Genomic DNA, 17270 nt, shown 5'->3' on the forward strand with positions numbered 1-17270 from the left:
CTATAGAGCCCTCCAGTAAAACACTTAGAAGAGCTTTTAACAGGAAAGTTGAAATGGAACCAAGGAACTTGCTTGCCCATTACTGAGGTTCATGGTTTAAGGAACCAGATGGACCAGTAGGAAGAAAACCTCCAACCTTTCATTTAAGTATCCTCAAATAAACACTTTTAGAACCCACCTTGAATGAAGCTATGCCTTGTGCCACTTGCTATGGAAGATACTAGGAATAGAGTAGTGAGCAGGATAAATATTGTACTGGTTATGGTGAATCATGCGGTATATTTTGGGGGCCTTTAAATTTCTTGAGTTCTTTCTTCACGTACAGATGGAGAATCAGTTTTATTTTTTCACAAGTTGGAAAAAAAACCAAAGTAATTTTGGCTAAATATGTGATAGATAAACTGATAGCCTCTGAGGAAAATGGGTATTTTTTGAGTACTTAAGAGCACAAAGAGGTGTTTTGAAAAGGGAATGCAGAGTGAATACTACTAAGTTAGGTACCTGGTGAATACAATCAAATTAGAAGTTTTATGAAGGTTTTGTTTAGCAGAAAATACTTCATCTGAGACTGGACATTTGTAAAGGGGTTAACTAAATAAAGAGGTGGTGGTGGTAATAGGGGTAGTGGTCATTACAAAGACCAAAATATCTGAAGATTGTGAAATTATTAAAAGACTACAGCACTGAACAGGAACAGAAGGAAGTGAAGGAGGGTTATAGTGAAAAACTAAATGATGTAAGAGGAGTTGCAGAGGTAGACAAGGATATAATTATAAAGGGATTTATGTTTAATATTATAAATGTTTGTCTTAATACAAATGGTCAATGGACACATGAAAAGACGCTCAACATCAGTCATCATCAGGGCAATGCAAATCAAAACCACAATGAGATATCACCTTACACGTGTCAGAATGGCTAAAGTCAAAACCACAAGAAGTAACAAGTGCTGGACAGGATGCGGAGAAAAAGGAACCCTCTTGCACTGTTTGTAGGTATGCAAACTGTTGCAGCCACTGTAGAAAATAGTATGGAGTTTCCTCAAAAATTAACAATAAAATACCTTATTATTCAGTAATTCCACTGCTGGGTATTTACCCAAAGAAAAAGAAATTACTAACTTGAAAAGATATATGCACCCTATGTTTATTGCAGCATTATTTAAAATAGCCAAGATATGGAAGCAACCCGAGTGTCCATCCATAAATGAATGGATAAAGATGTGGTATGTGTATATATGCAGTGGAATATTATTCAGCCATAAAAATATTGAGATCTTGCCATTTACAACAACATAGTTGGACCTAGAAGGTATAATGCTAACTAAAGTAAGTCAGATAGAGAAAGACAAATACCATATGATTTCACTCATTTATGGAATTTAAGAAAGAAAAGAAAAGAAAAAAGAAAAAAGAGACAAACAGAAAACCAGATTCTTAAATACAAAGAACAAAGTGGTGGTTGCCAGAGGGAAGATGGGTGGGGGGTTGGATGAAATAGATGAAGGGGATTAAGAGTACACTTATCATGATCACTGACCCCGAGTAACATATAGTACTGATGAATCATTATACTGTATACGTGAAGTTAATATAACACTGCACGTTAGTCATACTTTTTTTTTAAATTTTTTATTGTTATGTTAATCACCATACATCATTAGTTTTTGATGTAGTGTTCCATGATTCATTGTTTGTGCATAACACCCAGTGTTATGCACACGCAGAACGTGCCCTCTTTAATACCCATCACCAGGCTAACCCATCCCACCAACCCCCTCCCCTCTAGAAACCTCAGTTTGTTTTTCAGAGTCCATCGTCTCTCATGGTTCGTCCCCCCCTCCGACTTACTCCCCTTCATTCTTCCCCTCCTGCTATCTTCTTCTTTTTTTTTCTTAACATATATTGCATTATTTGTTTCAGAAATACTGATCTGTGATTCAACAGTCTTGCACAATTCACAGCGCTCACCATTGCACATACCCTCCCCAATGTCTATCACCCAGCCACCCCATCCCTCCCACCCCCCACCACTCCAGGAACCCTAAGTTTGTTTCTCAGGAAACGTGATATTCCTCATATCAGTGAGGTCATATGATACATGTCTTTCTCTGATTGACTTATTTCACTCAGCATAACATCCTCCAGTTCCATCCATGTCGTTGCGAATGGCAAGATCTCATTCCTTCTGATGGCTGCATAATATTCCATTGTGTATATATACCACTTCTTCTTTATCCATTCATCTGTCGATGGACATCTGGGCTCTTTCCACAGTTTGGCTATTGTGGACATTGCTGCTATAAACATGGGGTGCATGTACCCCTTCAGATCCCTACATTTGTATCTTTGGGGTAAATACCCAGTAGTGCAATTGCTGGATCGTATGGTAGCTCTATTTTCAACTGTTTGAGGAACCTCCATACTGTTTTCCAGAGTAGTTGCACCAGCTTGCATTCCCACCAACAGTGTAGGAGGGTTCCCCTTTCTCCACATACCCACCAACATCTGTCGTTTCCTGACTTGTTAATTCTAGCCATTCTGACTGGTGTGAGGTGGTATCTCATTGAGGTTTTGATTTGGATTTCCCTGATGCCGAGCGATGTTGAGCACTTTTTCATGTGTCTGTTGGCCACTTGGATGTCTTCTTTGGAAAAAGGTCTGTTCATGTCTTCTGCTCATTTCTTGATTGGATTATTTGTTCTTTGGGTGTTGAGTTTGGTAAGTTCTTTATAGATTTTGGATACTAGCCCTTTATCTGATCTGTCATTTGCAAATATTTTCTCCCATTCTGTCGGTTGTCTTTTGGTTTTGTGGACTGTTTCTTTTGCTGTGCAAAAGCTTTTTGTCTTGATGAAATCCCAATAGTTCATTTTTGCCCTGGCTTCCCTTGCCTTTGGCGATGTTTCTAGGAAGAAGTTGCTGCGGCTGAGGTGGAAGAGGTTGCTACCTGTGTTCTCCTTTAGGATTTTGATGGACTCCTGTCTCACGTTTAGGTCTTTCAACCATTTGGAGTCTATATTTGTGTGTGGTGTAAGGAAATGGTTCAGTTTCATTCTTCTGCATGTGGCTGTCCCATTTTCCCAACACCATTTGTTGAAGAGACTGTCTTTTTCCCATTGGACATTCTTTCCCGCTTTGTCAAAGATGAGTTGACCATAGAGTTGAGGGTCCATTTCTGGGCTCTCGATTCTGTTCCATTGATCTATGTGTCTGTTTTTGTGCCAGTACCATACTGTCTTGATGATGACAGCTTTGTAATAGAGCTGGAAGTCAGGAATTGTGATGCCGCCAGCTTTGCTTTTCTTTTTCAATATTCCTTTGGCTATTTGGGGTCTCTTCTGGTTCCATACAAATTTTAGGATTATTTGTTCCATTTCTTTGAAAAAACTGGATGGTATTTTGATGGGGATTGCACTGAATGTGTAGATTGCTCTAGGTAGCATTGACATCTTCACAATGTTTGTTCTTCCAATCCATGAGCATGGAACGTTTTTCCATTTCTTTGTGTCTTCTTCAATTTCTTTCATGAGTATTTTATAGTTTTCTGAGTACAGATCCTTTGCCTCTTTGGTTAAATTTATTCCTAGGGATCTTATGGTTTTGGGTGCAATTGTAAATGGGATCGACTCCTTGATTTGTCTCTCTTCTGTCTTGTTGGTGTATAGGAATGCCACTGATTTCTGTGCATTGATTTTATATCCTGCTACTTGACTGAATTCCTGTATGAGTTCTAGCAGTTTTGGGGTGGAGTCTTTTGGGTTTTCCACATACAGTATCATATCATCTGCAAAGAGTGAGAGTTTGACTTCCTCTTTGCCAATTTGGATGCCTTTGATTTCTTTTTGTTGTCTGATTGCTGTGGCTAGGACTTCTAATACTATGTTGAATAGCAGTGGTGATAGTGGACATCCCTGCCGCGTTCCTGACCTTAGGGGAAAAGCTCTCAGCTTTTCCCCATTGAGAATGATATTCGCTGTAGGTTTTTCATAGATGGCTTTTATGATATTGAGCTATGTACCCTCTATCCCTATACTCTGAAGAGTTTTGATCAAGAAAGGATGCTGTACTTTGTCAAATGCTTTTTCTGCATCTCTTGAGAGGATCATATGACTCTTGTTCTTTCTTTTGTTAATGTATTGTATCACGTTGATTGATTTGCGGATGTTGAACCAACCTTGCAGCCCAGGGATAAATCCCACTTGATCATGGTGAATAATCCTTTTAATATACTGTTGGATCCTATTGGCTAGTATTTTGGTGAGAATTTTTGCATCCATGTTCATCAAGGATATTGGTCTGTAATTCTCCTTTTTAATGGGATCTCTGTCTGGTTTTGGGATCAAGGTAATGGTGGCCTCATAAAATGAGTTTGGAAGTTTTCCTTCCATTTCTATTTTTTGGAAGAGTTTCAGGAGAATAGGTATTAATTCTTCTTTAAATGTCTGATAGAATTCCCCTGGGAAGCCATCTGGCCCTGGGCTTTTGTTTGTTGGGAGATTTTGATGACTGCTTCAATTTCCTTAGTAGTTATAGGTCTGTTCAGGTTTTCTACTTCTTCCTGGTTCAGTTTTGGTAGTTGATACATCTCTAGGAATGCACCCATTTCTTCCAGGTTATCTAATTTGCTGGCATAGAGTTGCTCATAATATGTTCTTATAATTGTTTGTATTTCTTTGGTGTTGGTTGTGATCTCTCCTCTTTCCTTCATGATTTTGTTGATTTGGGTCATTTCTCTTTTCTTTTTGATAAGTCTGGCCAGGGGTTTATCAATCTTGTTAATTCTTTCAAAGAACCAGCTCCTAGTTTCGTTGATCTCTTCTACTGTTTTTTTGGTTTCTATTTCATTGATTTCTGCTCTGATCTTTATTATTTCTCTTCTGCTGCTGGGTTTAGGCTTTATTTGCTGTTCTTTCTCCGGCTCGTTTCGGTGTAGGGTTACGTTGTGTATTTGCGACCTTTCTTGTTTCTTGAGAAAGGCTTGTATTGCTATATACTTTCCTCTCAGGACTGCCTTTGCTGTATCCCAAAGATTTTGAACAGTTGTGTTTTCATTTTCATTGGTTTCCATGAATTTTTTAAATTCTTCTTTAATTTCCTGGTTGACCCATTCATTCTTTAGTAGGATGCTCTTTAGCCTCCATGTATTTGAGTTCTTTCCGACTTTCCTCTTGTGATTGAGTTCTAGTTTCAAGGCACTGTGGTCTGAAAATATGCAAGGAATAATCTTTTGGTATCGGTTGAGACCTGATTTGTGACCTAGGATGTAATCAATTCTGAAGAATGTTCCATGGGCACTAGAGAAGAATGTGTATTCTGTTGCTTTGGGATGGAATGTTCTGAATATGTCTGTGAAGTCCATTTGGTCCAGTGTTTCATTTAAAGTCTTTATTTCCTTGTTGATCTTTTGCTTAGATGATCTGTCCATTTCAGTCAGGGGGGTGTTAAAGTCCCTCACTATTATTGAATTGTTGCCAATGTGTTTCTTTGCTTTTGTTATTAATTGCCTTATATAATTGGCTGCTCCTATGTTAGGGGCCTAGATATTTACAATTGTTAGATCTTCTTGTTGGATAGACCCTTTAAGTAGGATATAGTGTCCTTCTTCATCTCTTATTACAGTCTTTGTTTTAAAATCTAATTTGTCTGATATAAGGATTGCCACCCCAGCTTTCTTTTGGTGTCCATTAGCATGGTAAATTGTTTTCCACCCCCTCACTTTCAATCTGGGGTGTCTTTGGGTCTAAAATGAGTCTCTTGCAGACAGCATATGGATGGGTCTTGTTTTTTAATCCAATCTGATAGCCTGTGTCTTTTGATTGGGGCATTTAGCCCATTTACATTCAGGGTAACTATTGAAAGATATGAATTTAGTGCCATTGTATTGCCTGAAAGGTGACTGTGACTGTATATTGTCTCTGTTCCTTTCTGATCTATGCTGCTTTTAGTCTCTCTCTTTGCTTAGAGGACCCCTTTCCATATTTCTTTTAGGGCTGGTTTTCTGTTTGCAAATTCCTTTAGTTTTTGTTTGTCCTGGAAGCTTTTTACCTCTCCTTCTATTTTCAATGACAGCCTTGCTGGATATAGTATTCTTGGCTGCATATTTTTCTCGTTTAGTGCTCTGAAGATATCATGCCAGTCCTTTCTGGCCTGCCAGGTCTCTGTGGATAGGTCTGTTGCCAATCTAATGTTTCTACCATTGTAGGTTACATATCTCTTCTCCCGAGTTTCTTTCAGGATTTTCTTTTTGTCTCTGAGACTCATAACTTTTACTATTAGATGTTGGGGTGTTGACCTATTTTTATTGATTTTGAGAGGGGTTCTCTGTGCCTCCTGGATTTTGATGCCTGTTTCCTTCCTCACATTAGGGAAGTTCTCTGCTATTATTTGCTCCAATATTCCTTCTGCCCCCCTCTCTCTCTCTTCTTCTTCTGGGATCCCAATTATTCTAATGTTGTTTCATCTTATCGTATCGCTTATCTCGCGAATTCTGCCCTCGTGATCCTGTAGTTGTTTCTCTCTTTTTCTCAGCCTCTTTATTTTCCATCATTTGGTCTTCTGTATCGCGGATTCTCTCTTCTGCCTCATTTATCCTAGCAGTTAGTGCCCCCATTTTTTTATTGCACCTCATTAATAGCCTTTTTGATTTTAACTTGGTTAGATTTTAGTTCTTTTATTTCTCCAGAAAGGGTTTCTCTAATAACTTCCACGCTTTTCTCAAGCCCAGCTAGTATCTTTAAAGTCATGATTCTGAACTCTAGGTCTGACATCGTACTAATGTCAGTATTGAGTAGGTCCCTGGAAGACCATACTACCTCTTGTTCTTTTTGCTGAGGTGATTTTTTTCATCTTGTCATTTTGTCCAGAGGAGAATAGATGAATGAGAGAACAAAATGCTAACAGGTTAACAACGTCCCCACCAAATATACTCCATACCAATCAGAAAAAAACTGAAACCAGGGGAAATGAAAGGGAAAGAAAGAAAAAAGAAAGAGAAAAAAAAGAAAAAGAAAAAGATAAAAACAAACAAAAACAGAACAAAACAAAAAAATGGAATATGATCAAATATGATCAGGCTAGTGCATAGATCAGTGCCACACACTAGATTTTGGTTGTATTTTGGTCTGTTAGAAGAAAGTGCCTCCTAAAATTTTAAGGGAATAAAGACTTATATACGTACAAAATAAGGGTTGATAAATGAAGGGATGGAAGATGAGTGTAAAGATGAAACTTATAAAAGGTTTTATAAATAGAATTGATAAGAAGTTGTTTGAAAGAAGAAAGAAGAAGATTTAAAGAAAAGAAAAAAGAAAAGAAAAAAAATGGGAGAGACTGTGATCAGGCAGGAGACTAGAACAAAGCCATATACTAGTGATTTAGGGTATATTTTGATCTGTTAGAAGAAACTGTATATCAAAATTTTAAAGAGAAAAGAACTTATATATATATATATATATATGCCCCAAATAAGGGTAACTACTATGAGGGGATAAAATATGACTCTAAAAATGAAAAATAAAAAATGTTTTTTTAAAAAAGGGATTGATAAGATGTTGGTTGAAAAAGGGAAAAAGAAAAATTCAAAAAAAACCCCCAAAAAACAGTTAAAAAATTAACTTTGAAAAACTAATGAATCATGGTAAAAATGCCATGAATTCTATGTGCAGTATTCCCCTAGCGCTGGAGTACTCCCGTTCTCCTTGATCGGTGAACTTGGTCTTGGCTTGCTGGCTGTTCGTACTGATCTTCTGGGGGAGGGGCCTGTTGCCGTGGTTCCCAAATGTCTTTGCGGGAGGCGGAATTGCCCCGCCCTTGTCGGTCCGGGCTAGTCAACCTGCTTGGGTTTGCTCTCAGGAGCTTTTGTTCCCAGCAAGCTCTTGGCATAGCTTTGGAGGACCAGGGTGAAAATGGTGGCCTCCCACTCTCTACCCAGAGGAGCTGAGAACTCGGGGCCCCGCTCCTCAGTGCGCCCCCAGAGAAAAGCAGTCACTCCCTTGTCCCTGGTCTCCGGCCGCACTCCGTGCTCACGTGGCCTGTGACCGAGCGTTTCTATCTCTGGCACCCGACCCCGTGTGGAGTCTCCAAACCCAGCGGATCCGTGCGGTGCGCTCCCGCGCTGCTCTTCCTGGGGGGAGGGAGGGGAGTCTCCCCGGCTCTGCCGCTTGTTGGGTCCCTGCTGGAGGCACAGTGGCCCAACTGGGCCGTGGATCATAGTTTATGGCCACCCCGAGATGCGAGCCCGTGCCTCGGCTCCGCCTCTGCAGCCGGCTTCCCCTCTCCGATACCTGGGAGCTCTGCTGCACTCAGGCACCCCCGGTCTTTCTGTGACCCCGAGGGTCCTGAGACCACACTGTACCGTGAGGTTTCCACCTCCGGCTTAGCCACTGGAGCAACGTCCCTCAGGGGAACCGACTTCTAAAAGTTCCGATTTTGTGCTCCACGGCTCTAGCACTTGCCAGAAGCGGCCGGCGGAGGCCCCTCCCCCGCCGTCTATCCTCCCGATATCGCCTCAGATTCACTTCTCCACACGTCCTACCTTCCAGTAAGTGGTAGCTTCTCTGTTCAGAGAGTTGTTGCTACTCTCTTCTTCGATCTCCTGTTGAGTTTGTAGGTGTTCAGAATGGTTTGATCCCTATTCAGCTGAATTCCTGAGACCAGACGAAATCCAGGTCTCCTACTCCTCCGCCATCTTGTCACGTTAGTCATACTTCAATAAAAACACAAAAATTTGTCTTTATCTTAAAGGCAATAGGAAGCTATTAGAGTATTTTAATCAAGGGAGCTCGACCATCAGTTTGCACTAAAAAATGATTATTCTGGTTTCAATATTTAAAAATGAATTTTAAAAAAGATAGAGTTTAAGAAATAAAACCAGTTAGGGGGCAATGACAGTAGCCTAACTAAGAGATGATGACAGCTTCTTGACTAACAATGATAGCAGAGAAAAATACAAATTTAAGGACTGTTTTATTCTCAGTCAGTGAACTTGACATTTGATTGTATGTGGGAGATGAGAAATAGATAAAAGTGAACGATGATATTTTTGTTTCTTGTTTGAGCAACTGGATTGGTGTTTAAGATTTGGGGAAAATAACACATTTATTTTTACATGTGTTGAGTTTGAATTTCCGTAGAATTTTTTGAGGTAAGATGTTGAGTAAGGATTTGGATGTAGTGATTTGGAACTCTATAGAACATACTGACTCAGATATATACATTTGGAAGACAGTGACATATGGAAAATAAAGCATTAGAGAAGAAATTTTCCAGGAAAAGCATACAGAGTTCAAAAAAGAAGGGGCTAGGAAATGGTCATAAGAAATTTCTCACTTACTAACGAACGTAAAGGAGGTAAGCAGAGGAACCAAAGATAGAAGGAACCTGGCAATGTGTAGAAACCACAGAATAAAAGTGTTTTGGTAATAAAAAAATGGTCAGTTTTGTCAAATACTGTTCAGATATCAAATATGATAACTGGAGAATGTCCTGAGGCTTACAGATCTGGGATTTGTTTTAAATTTGGTTGCAGGGCCAGGGACAGAATCAAGATATATGCTGATTAAAAAGTGAGTACAGGTGTGGGAAATACTGTAGGCTGTTTTACCAAAAGCTAATCCATATACCAACCCTGCATACATGCATATACACACACATCCTTGCTTCCTTCCTGACTAGCACTTCTCCCATAATAGAGGCTGCACATGTCAAATAATTGTCTTCCCAACCTTCCTTGTACCACAAGGGCTTGTGACAAAGTTCTGGCCATAGTGTCAATGGTGAGTGCTTGCTGGAGGGATTTCCTCCCTAATAGAAAGGAAAAGCTGAGGCAAAAATTTTATTCTTCTCTGGATAAATCATGTTTACTTGTGAAACACAGAACATCTATGACCATCAGGGAGCAAGACAGAAAGTGCCTGAGTCTCTGACGACACTGTTAAGCAATTGAGTTAGCCTCCCTCCTGCCCCTGGTGAGCCCTATCTTTGCATGTCCTATTCATTACATGAGATATAACACCCTTAAGGCTCAAGTCATCCATAGTGGGTATTCTATAATGGGCAAAAACATCCTACATGATACAGAAGGTTGAAAATGGAGATATGGATTCTTCCATGGAGTTTCTTTTGTTAGGGTGAAAGAGTGGAGAGAATCAAGAGAGACCAAGATATGTCATTTTGAGACTGTTTTTCCTTTCTTTCCTTTTTTTTTTCCCTTTTCTCCTTTCCTTTCCGTCCCCTCTTATCTCTTCCTTCCTTTTTTTTTTCCCTTCCTTCCCTCTTCCTTTCGTTCTTGTTTTTCAAGAAAGTGAGAATTAACTATGTTTGAGTACTAATACTACTGGGGAGAGAAGCACCGAGAGAGGAAGGGATGGGGGCAGTCAAGAATAAAGAGTAAGAGAGAACAGTGCTCAAGCACTGAAATGGCAATAGGGAAGGTGGCACACTAACAGAGGAGATGGGAAGATGCTGGAGGAGAAGTGGTGGTGGATGGTGTGATTCTTGAGAAGTTGTGTGGGGGTGGAGGGTTAGCTCTAGAGCACATATGAATAGTTGGTATCAGGGAGAACAAGGGAAATCCACCTATTATAGCAAGAGGGAGGAGGGATGGGTGGGTTTAGAATCGGGCAGTGGTAGAATTTGGGAGTAGGGATTTATGGTAATTCCAATCTGATTATTTCCACTTATCCTGCTAATCGGGAAGTAAAGTTACCGGCTGTAACTGATACATGATCAGAGGAACTATAGCGATGAGCAAGAAGAATAGAGCTGAACGATAGTTTGGACTTAGAGTGGTTTGTTTATTTAAGGCTTGAAACATAACTCAGTTTAACTGCTTGGAATGGACGTTGACTTGTGGGGAAGGGAAGTCCGTTTATGTGCTTCTCGAATGGGGAACAATAATAGGCAACTTGGAGTTGGCCTTTTCTTTCTTATTCCTCTTAGTTGAAGAATGGCATTCACCAGATGTCTCTAGCAGATAACAATAAGGAAATACATGTTCTTTGGAATTTAGAGTAAAAGATGCAAAGAGTAAAGAGAAAACTATATAGCATAAAAATTAAAGGTATATTGATTCAAAATGATATACAGCATGAGATTAGTTCTCAGGTAAATATAGCATTAAATTTGCTTTAAAACGGAGAGTATAGTCTCTCTGACTCATACAGAATAGCCCTTTGCCGTTTACACTGGATATTTCAGAAAGTTGTATTATTTGAAGCTAGGCTTTCCTTCATCCCAAAGGGAATATCTTTAATTTTATATATTAGTTAACTGTGATTAACTGATTATAAAATAATGAAAGGTTGTCTTTTTTGTGTTTTAAGAAGTAGAATAAAAGTGTTTTTAGCAAAGAATTATCACCATGACATTTAGCAAACAAAGCCAAAAATTTTGAGATGAACTGATGAGTTTTTTTCCTTCTGAACAGATGTTGGTACTAGATGTGGGCAGTGTTCTGTACTGGTATAAAACTGATTAACAATTTTATAGAATAAAAACCAAATGTAAACTTTTGTGTGAACCTAAGTAAGTGTGCCCATAAATTTAGCAATTAGATGGGGATAAAAAATGTCAAGAGACTATGTATCTGAATTTACTCCAAACATATAAATAGAGAGGAAAGGGTATAAATTATGGTACATGATAGAGATAGATAATTTCCCACAATTTCGATAAGTTAACAAAAAGCTCAGGGATCTAGTTCATTCAAATATACAATTTACTGTGAGTATGGTATTTGAAGAACAAGCAGATAAAACAATCTTTCTGGAAAAAACTCAGAAAAGGTGTTATATTCATGGTTATGATTAATTGCAGAGAAAAGTTCAAGATCAAAATCAACAAAGGGAAAAGATGCTTGAGTCAAGCAAAGGAGAAACTACAAAATAAAACTTCTTTGGGAGCCCCTTTTCTGTGGAGTTTCGTGAGGCCTTGACTAATTTTCCCAGCAACAATGTGGGGCAACCGGTGTGAAGTGTTGCCAAAGAGGAGAGATCACCCAAATCCTGGGGTCTGGCTTTTTATTGAGGGTCAGTCACAGGAATGCAGCACCCACGTGACTGACCTGAGCTCCTCAACTCCACCTCTACCCTCAGAGCAACAACAAGCATTCACCATATGTCACATTGTTAGGATAAAACTCATTGGTCAAGTAACAAGGCCCAAGCCTCAGGCATACAAAAACACTCTTAGGCAGAATATTCTAAGGAAACAGAGGTTAGTTCCCAGGAACCAGCCAAGGTCTAGTCCTGAAAAGAAGCTTTCTTCGGAATGTGCAGGATTTGAGCAACAAAGGCCCACTGAGTTAACGTTTTCTTGCCCAGTAAGTTACTCTTCTATTTTATTTTTAGGGGTGTTGTGATCAGTTGGACCTTGCAAAAAGCCCTGTAGGTCAAAATATCCCCACTCTTGTTGCCTAATACAGTAATCAGACCCACCATGTCCGGAGCTTCATAGCTGGCATTTACCCCCTGCCTCTCCAGTGTCCCATTAACCCAATCAAGGTCAGAGAGCCATTCTCTGTGATGGTACCTGCCACTGTCATTCCCAGCCTACAAAGGACAGCTACCAGAGATGTCTTTGAGGATGTGATGCCCCCTCACTAATATTTTTCTCCATGTTTTCATTAAAAAAAAAAAAAAGTGTCCACTGAGCTTTCTCTGGGGATATAGTGAGTGAGTGAGTGTGTGTGTGTGTGTGTGTGTGTGTGTGTGTGTGTTTGTGTGTGTCGTTGGGGAGAGGATGTTTGCCATTCACATGTGAAACCTCAACTCCACCATATCCATCTCCCTAAGCTGTTTTATTTCATCCCCCGGATTAGGCTAGGGAACTTTTGGCATTTCAATCTTATTGAATGTGAGTTGTTATTGAGTCCAATTTCCAATCAACCAAAGCAAATGTTTGAGGTGTTTCCTATTGTGTGAGATAACATAATAATTCTGAACTCTGGTAAACACAGTCACATTGATATACTCACAAAGATCCAATATATAGACTTGCCTCTTTGGATTGTTTCCCTTGACATTCATTCCCACCCATATTCCATAGATTTCTACTGAAATGAATTAGTAATCTCTTTCATCTTTTTGGAGAATAAGCTATTTCATCTCAGGTCAGACTTGACACATGTCCCTCTGGAACATAAGATCTCATTGTAGTTATAGGTCGAGAATCAGCAGAGTTGTTGGAATGTGTCCTGAGAAAAACAGACTTCCCTTTATAAACTAACTTACTTAAGTGATGTTCCATGGTTCCCAAATTAGGATGACTCAGGTATATCTCAGAGAGACTTATGGATTCAGAATCCTCAAGTTTGTTTCAGTATAGACAGATGTCCTTCTTCTAAGCTTCTGGATCTCACTTTGTGCTAAAATATGCCCTTATTTTCACTTAAGTAGCACGGTAAGGTTTTGAATTCAACTTTCATTAAAACTCCATCACTAGTAAAATTACCTTTGGGCCTGGTTTTTATTTAGGTTGGCCTGCTACTACCAGAACTAAGAGATCATTTTAGGGCCACCACCAAAAAGTTTAGCCTCTGAACTTTTTGATTTGAAATGAGAGTTTAAAATTCTGAGCTTAAGAGTGGTTTCCTTCTTTTACCTCTTAAGTGCATTCAGACAATCTTTGCAGTCTTCATCATGGCCATAGATTAACATGCACAAGCTACATGGTCTGCTGAGGTATTTCCTTTTTAACAGGCACTTGGTTTCAACAACCTACAGGTGATCTTCCAATTAGTCAGGATGCCATTGCATGCCATGGGTTATTAAAGCACCATTTCCCATTGCATTTGAAACCAGAATACAGCTAAACTAATCATGGAACTCCACCTTTTTGAGTTTGTTTTCCTACAACCATTCCTGGTACCATGTATGTATCAGCCATATAATAAACATTAAAATTTATGCCCTATCCATACCTTGCTGTTGTAGTACAAGGTGGGTATTGCTTGAAGGCTTCTCTAGGGCCCCCAAATCTTTCTATCTCCCAGCACAGCTGCTCAGAAAGGCTGGGAAATCATTTCCTAGCAATAGCCATTAACCAATGACTGACACGAAGTTCTGTATAAATATTCCAGCTCTCTTGTCCTTTTCTGAGATAATGCTAAAGCATGTGTTCTACACGGATTTGCAGAGTTCCCAAGGCAGGTTTAGCTCCCACAGTAGCGACTGGCTAGATAAGTAACCATTTTTGGTTGCTCCCAGTCTTATTTTCCTGCTACTTTTCTGTTGTTTTCTGAGAGCATCCCTAATGCCCCCTATTGGCATAAACTAACAGGAAGACAGCAGGCAACATGCAAAGTAGTTTAAAAAATTTTACCCTCTAATGTAATCATTTTCTTTTCTTTATGTAATTATAAATGATAATAATCTTTGAACACAGGGCCCCGGCTTTTTTACTTTCCTACTGATGGAATTATACAAAAAGCTTGGATGCCAAGGCTGGGTTGCAAGAATGAGTATATAGGTTAAGTTTAAATTCATTATAGAAGTAAAGTTTAAATTCATTATAGAAGTAAAACAAAAATAGAAAGAAATGTGTCCCCAGAGCAGCTTGGTAATATGGGAACCCTTTTAAAAACGTAAAAGAATCGTCAGAGAAGAAATGTAAATTTAAAAGACATCTTAAGTAGCATTTGTATGCACTTAAGTAGTATTTGTATTTTTATTTGTGATTTACATTTCACACATTGTCTTTCTAAACCATTACCTCACTTACTAAGATATAAAGTGGTTGAGCTACATAATAAAGTTTGAATTCACATTTTTTTTACTACATTTTTTCTTTCTTTCTATCTAGAATTGTTACAAGGAAAATTATGTTTTATTTATTCAAGTATCTTTAATAACTTTACCTAATCAAACCAAATATTTTCCCAAGAGGGATTCCCATTGGGTTTGTTTAAACACAGAAATGATCATGATTATCCACATAGCTACCATTACATGCACAAAAACACAAACATGGTATATAAATAAAATAAATGCTTATTGTCAATATGTATGGTTTTATTAATATAGAATTATTAATATAGAAATGGCTCTTTCTTAATTGCTTAAGACAACTTATCTCCTAACATGGTTTCCAAATCAGGGTGTCTATAAACAGCTTAGACCTACTAAATCAGATTGCTTGGTATGCAATAATTAGTTTATTGCAAATTTAGGGAACATGGCCCACACAGACTACCTTCCCTTATAATACCAAATGAACCTAAATTTTGATAATTTCACCGGAAGGACTCATGGACTCATTGAAAGCTATTATAATCACAGTATTGTTTATTACAGAAAAAGTATATATACCAAAACCAGCCAAGGGAAGAGATACATGGGGCACAGACTAGAAGAGCACCAAACATGGAACTTCCAGATGGCCTCTGCACATGGAATCACAGACAGCGTTAATTATTGTTGGCAATGAGGTATGGGAATACACACAGACTTGTCAACCAGGTAAGTTCACCTGAATTTTGGTGTCCAGCATCTTTACTGGAGCACCATAAAATAGGTAAGGCTGGTTGCCAACATGGCTGATCTCAGTTTCCAGACCCTCAGGAGGTCAAGATAATACTTGACACCCAGAGTCCTCACCCTAAATCACATTATTATTATTATCTGATGGGCTCAAGCTCTACAGACAAAGAAAGATTCCTTTCAGGCGTAACATTCCAAGGGCTTAGACATTATCTCCCGGAAGCCAAGGGCAAAAGCTAGACCTCTCTTTGGGCAAAGTTAAATTCTTTACTTCGCAGGGGGTTGGAGGATGGGACGGTAAAGTTTCCCAAGTGAGTCAAATATAGCTTGATTAGTATTGACATTTAAATCAGCACTTTGGAACCACTGCTTCAAATTTCACATCTCTGCCTTACCACTACCTGGTCTTCAGTACAATTTGCTGAAGAAATAATGTTTGATTGCATAAAAGTAAATTTTATCACTGTGCCTGTTAGTCTTTGCATGAATAGTAATCACAATAATTTAAATTAATGACATGTTGATACTTAAAAAAATGCAGGGAAAATATGGAAAATGGGGGAAATGTATAACATATGATTTAAAAAGGAAATATTATTAATTAAGCCATCTGGCACATTGTCTTATACATAGTTATTCAAAAATTCACATATCACATTGTTTTTCAAAACTAAAGGAGCAATTTAAATTCAAAGATATGCCAATGTTTGGATAATTATGTTTTTACTTTTAGGGAAAAATCTGTATTAGAAACACTGATCTTAGAAATCGTCTAATCCAATGGCAAAATAATTAAACTAGAACCTTTAGATATGGAGTGACTGTCTTAAAATCACATTTGAATTGGGATTGTAGGCAACAGAAACATCACTATACTGGCTTAAGTAAGTAAACGTTGACTTTTCTTATGTATGAAGAACTCCAGAGGCAGAGCCCAAGCCTTGAGTGTTCAAGGAAACCATTAAGGACGTACTGCTCTCTGAGCTTTTTGCTCTATTATCCTTAGTGTGTGGCTTTTTCACTCATGCCCTTATGATGGCTTCTGATGGTTTCTCCTCTTTTGAGAAATTATATCCACGTTCCAGTGGACATATGGTGGGCAAAAGAGAAATACCATACCCTTTGCAGTATAATTTGACTTACATTAAATTGGAAAAACTGAGCACTATAATTCTCATATAAAGCAATACTGAGAAGTAAGTACAGTAACTGGACACATAATAAATAGCAGAACCGCAAACAAAACAAAACAAAACGAAAAAAAACCACACACAAAAACCTCACTAAAAACAAACAAACAAAGAAGCCCCAAATGGGGTTATATTAGTAGGAGAGAAGGGGAGATTGGATATTGGATATATCTGTGTTTGTTGTGTGTTTTTTCATCAAATATTTATTAATCATCCATTTGTCCTGGGCTCAGATTATAAAGTATTGAACAAGACCAACATAGTCACTAGTCTCTAACCTCATGGAACTTATGGTAATGAGAAAAAAACATACAGTAAACTATCAAGTACACAAACTATATGATTGAAAATTGTAATAAATGTTATATAAGAAGAAAAAAAGTGCTATGAAAAAGAGTGAGAAATAGGAAGACATGATCCACTTCAAGTTGTGTAATCTGGAAAGATTTTCTTAAAGGGATGGTATCGTAGCTGAAGCTTGGAAGAGAAGTATCAGCTTCGTTGGGGGAGGAAAGAGTGGTCTATGAAGTAGAACAGAACATGTGAAGGTGCTGAGTTGTAAGGGATTGAAATATTTAAGAATATGAAGATAGGCTAGTGTG

Source organism: Eumetopias jubatus, unplaced genomic scaffold (genome assembly GCF_037043125.1).
Source record: "Eumetopias jubatus isolate StellerSeaLion01/CBP00866 unplaced genomic scaffold, mEumJub1_p1.0 scaffold_9, whole genome shotgun sequence".
Lineage (NCBI taxonomy): Eukaryota > Metazoa > Chordata > Mammalia > Carnivora > Otariidae > Eumetopias > Eumetopias jubatus.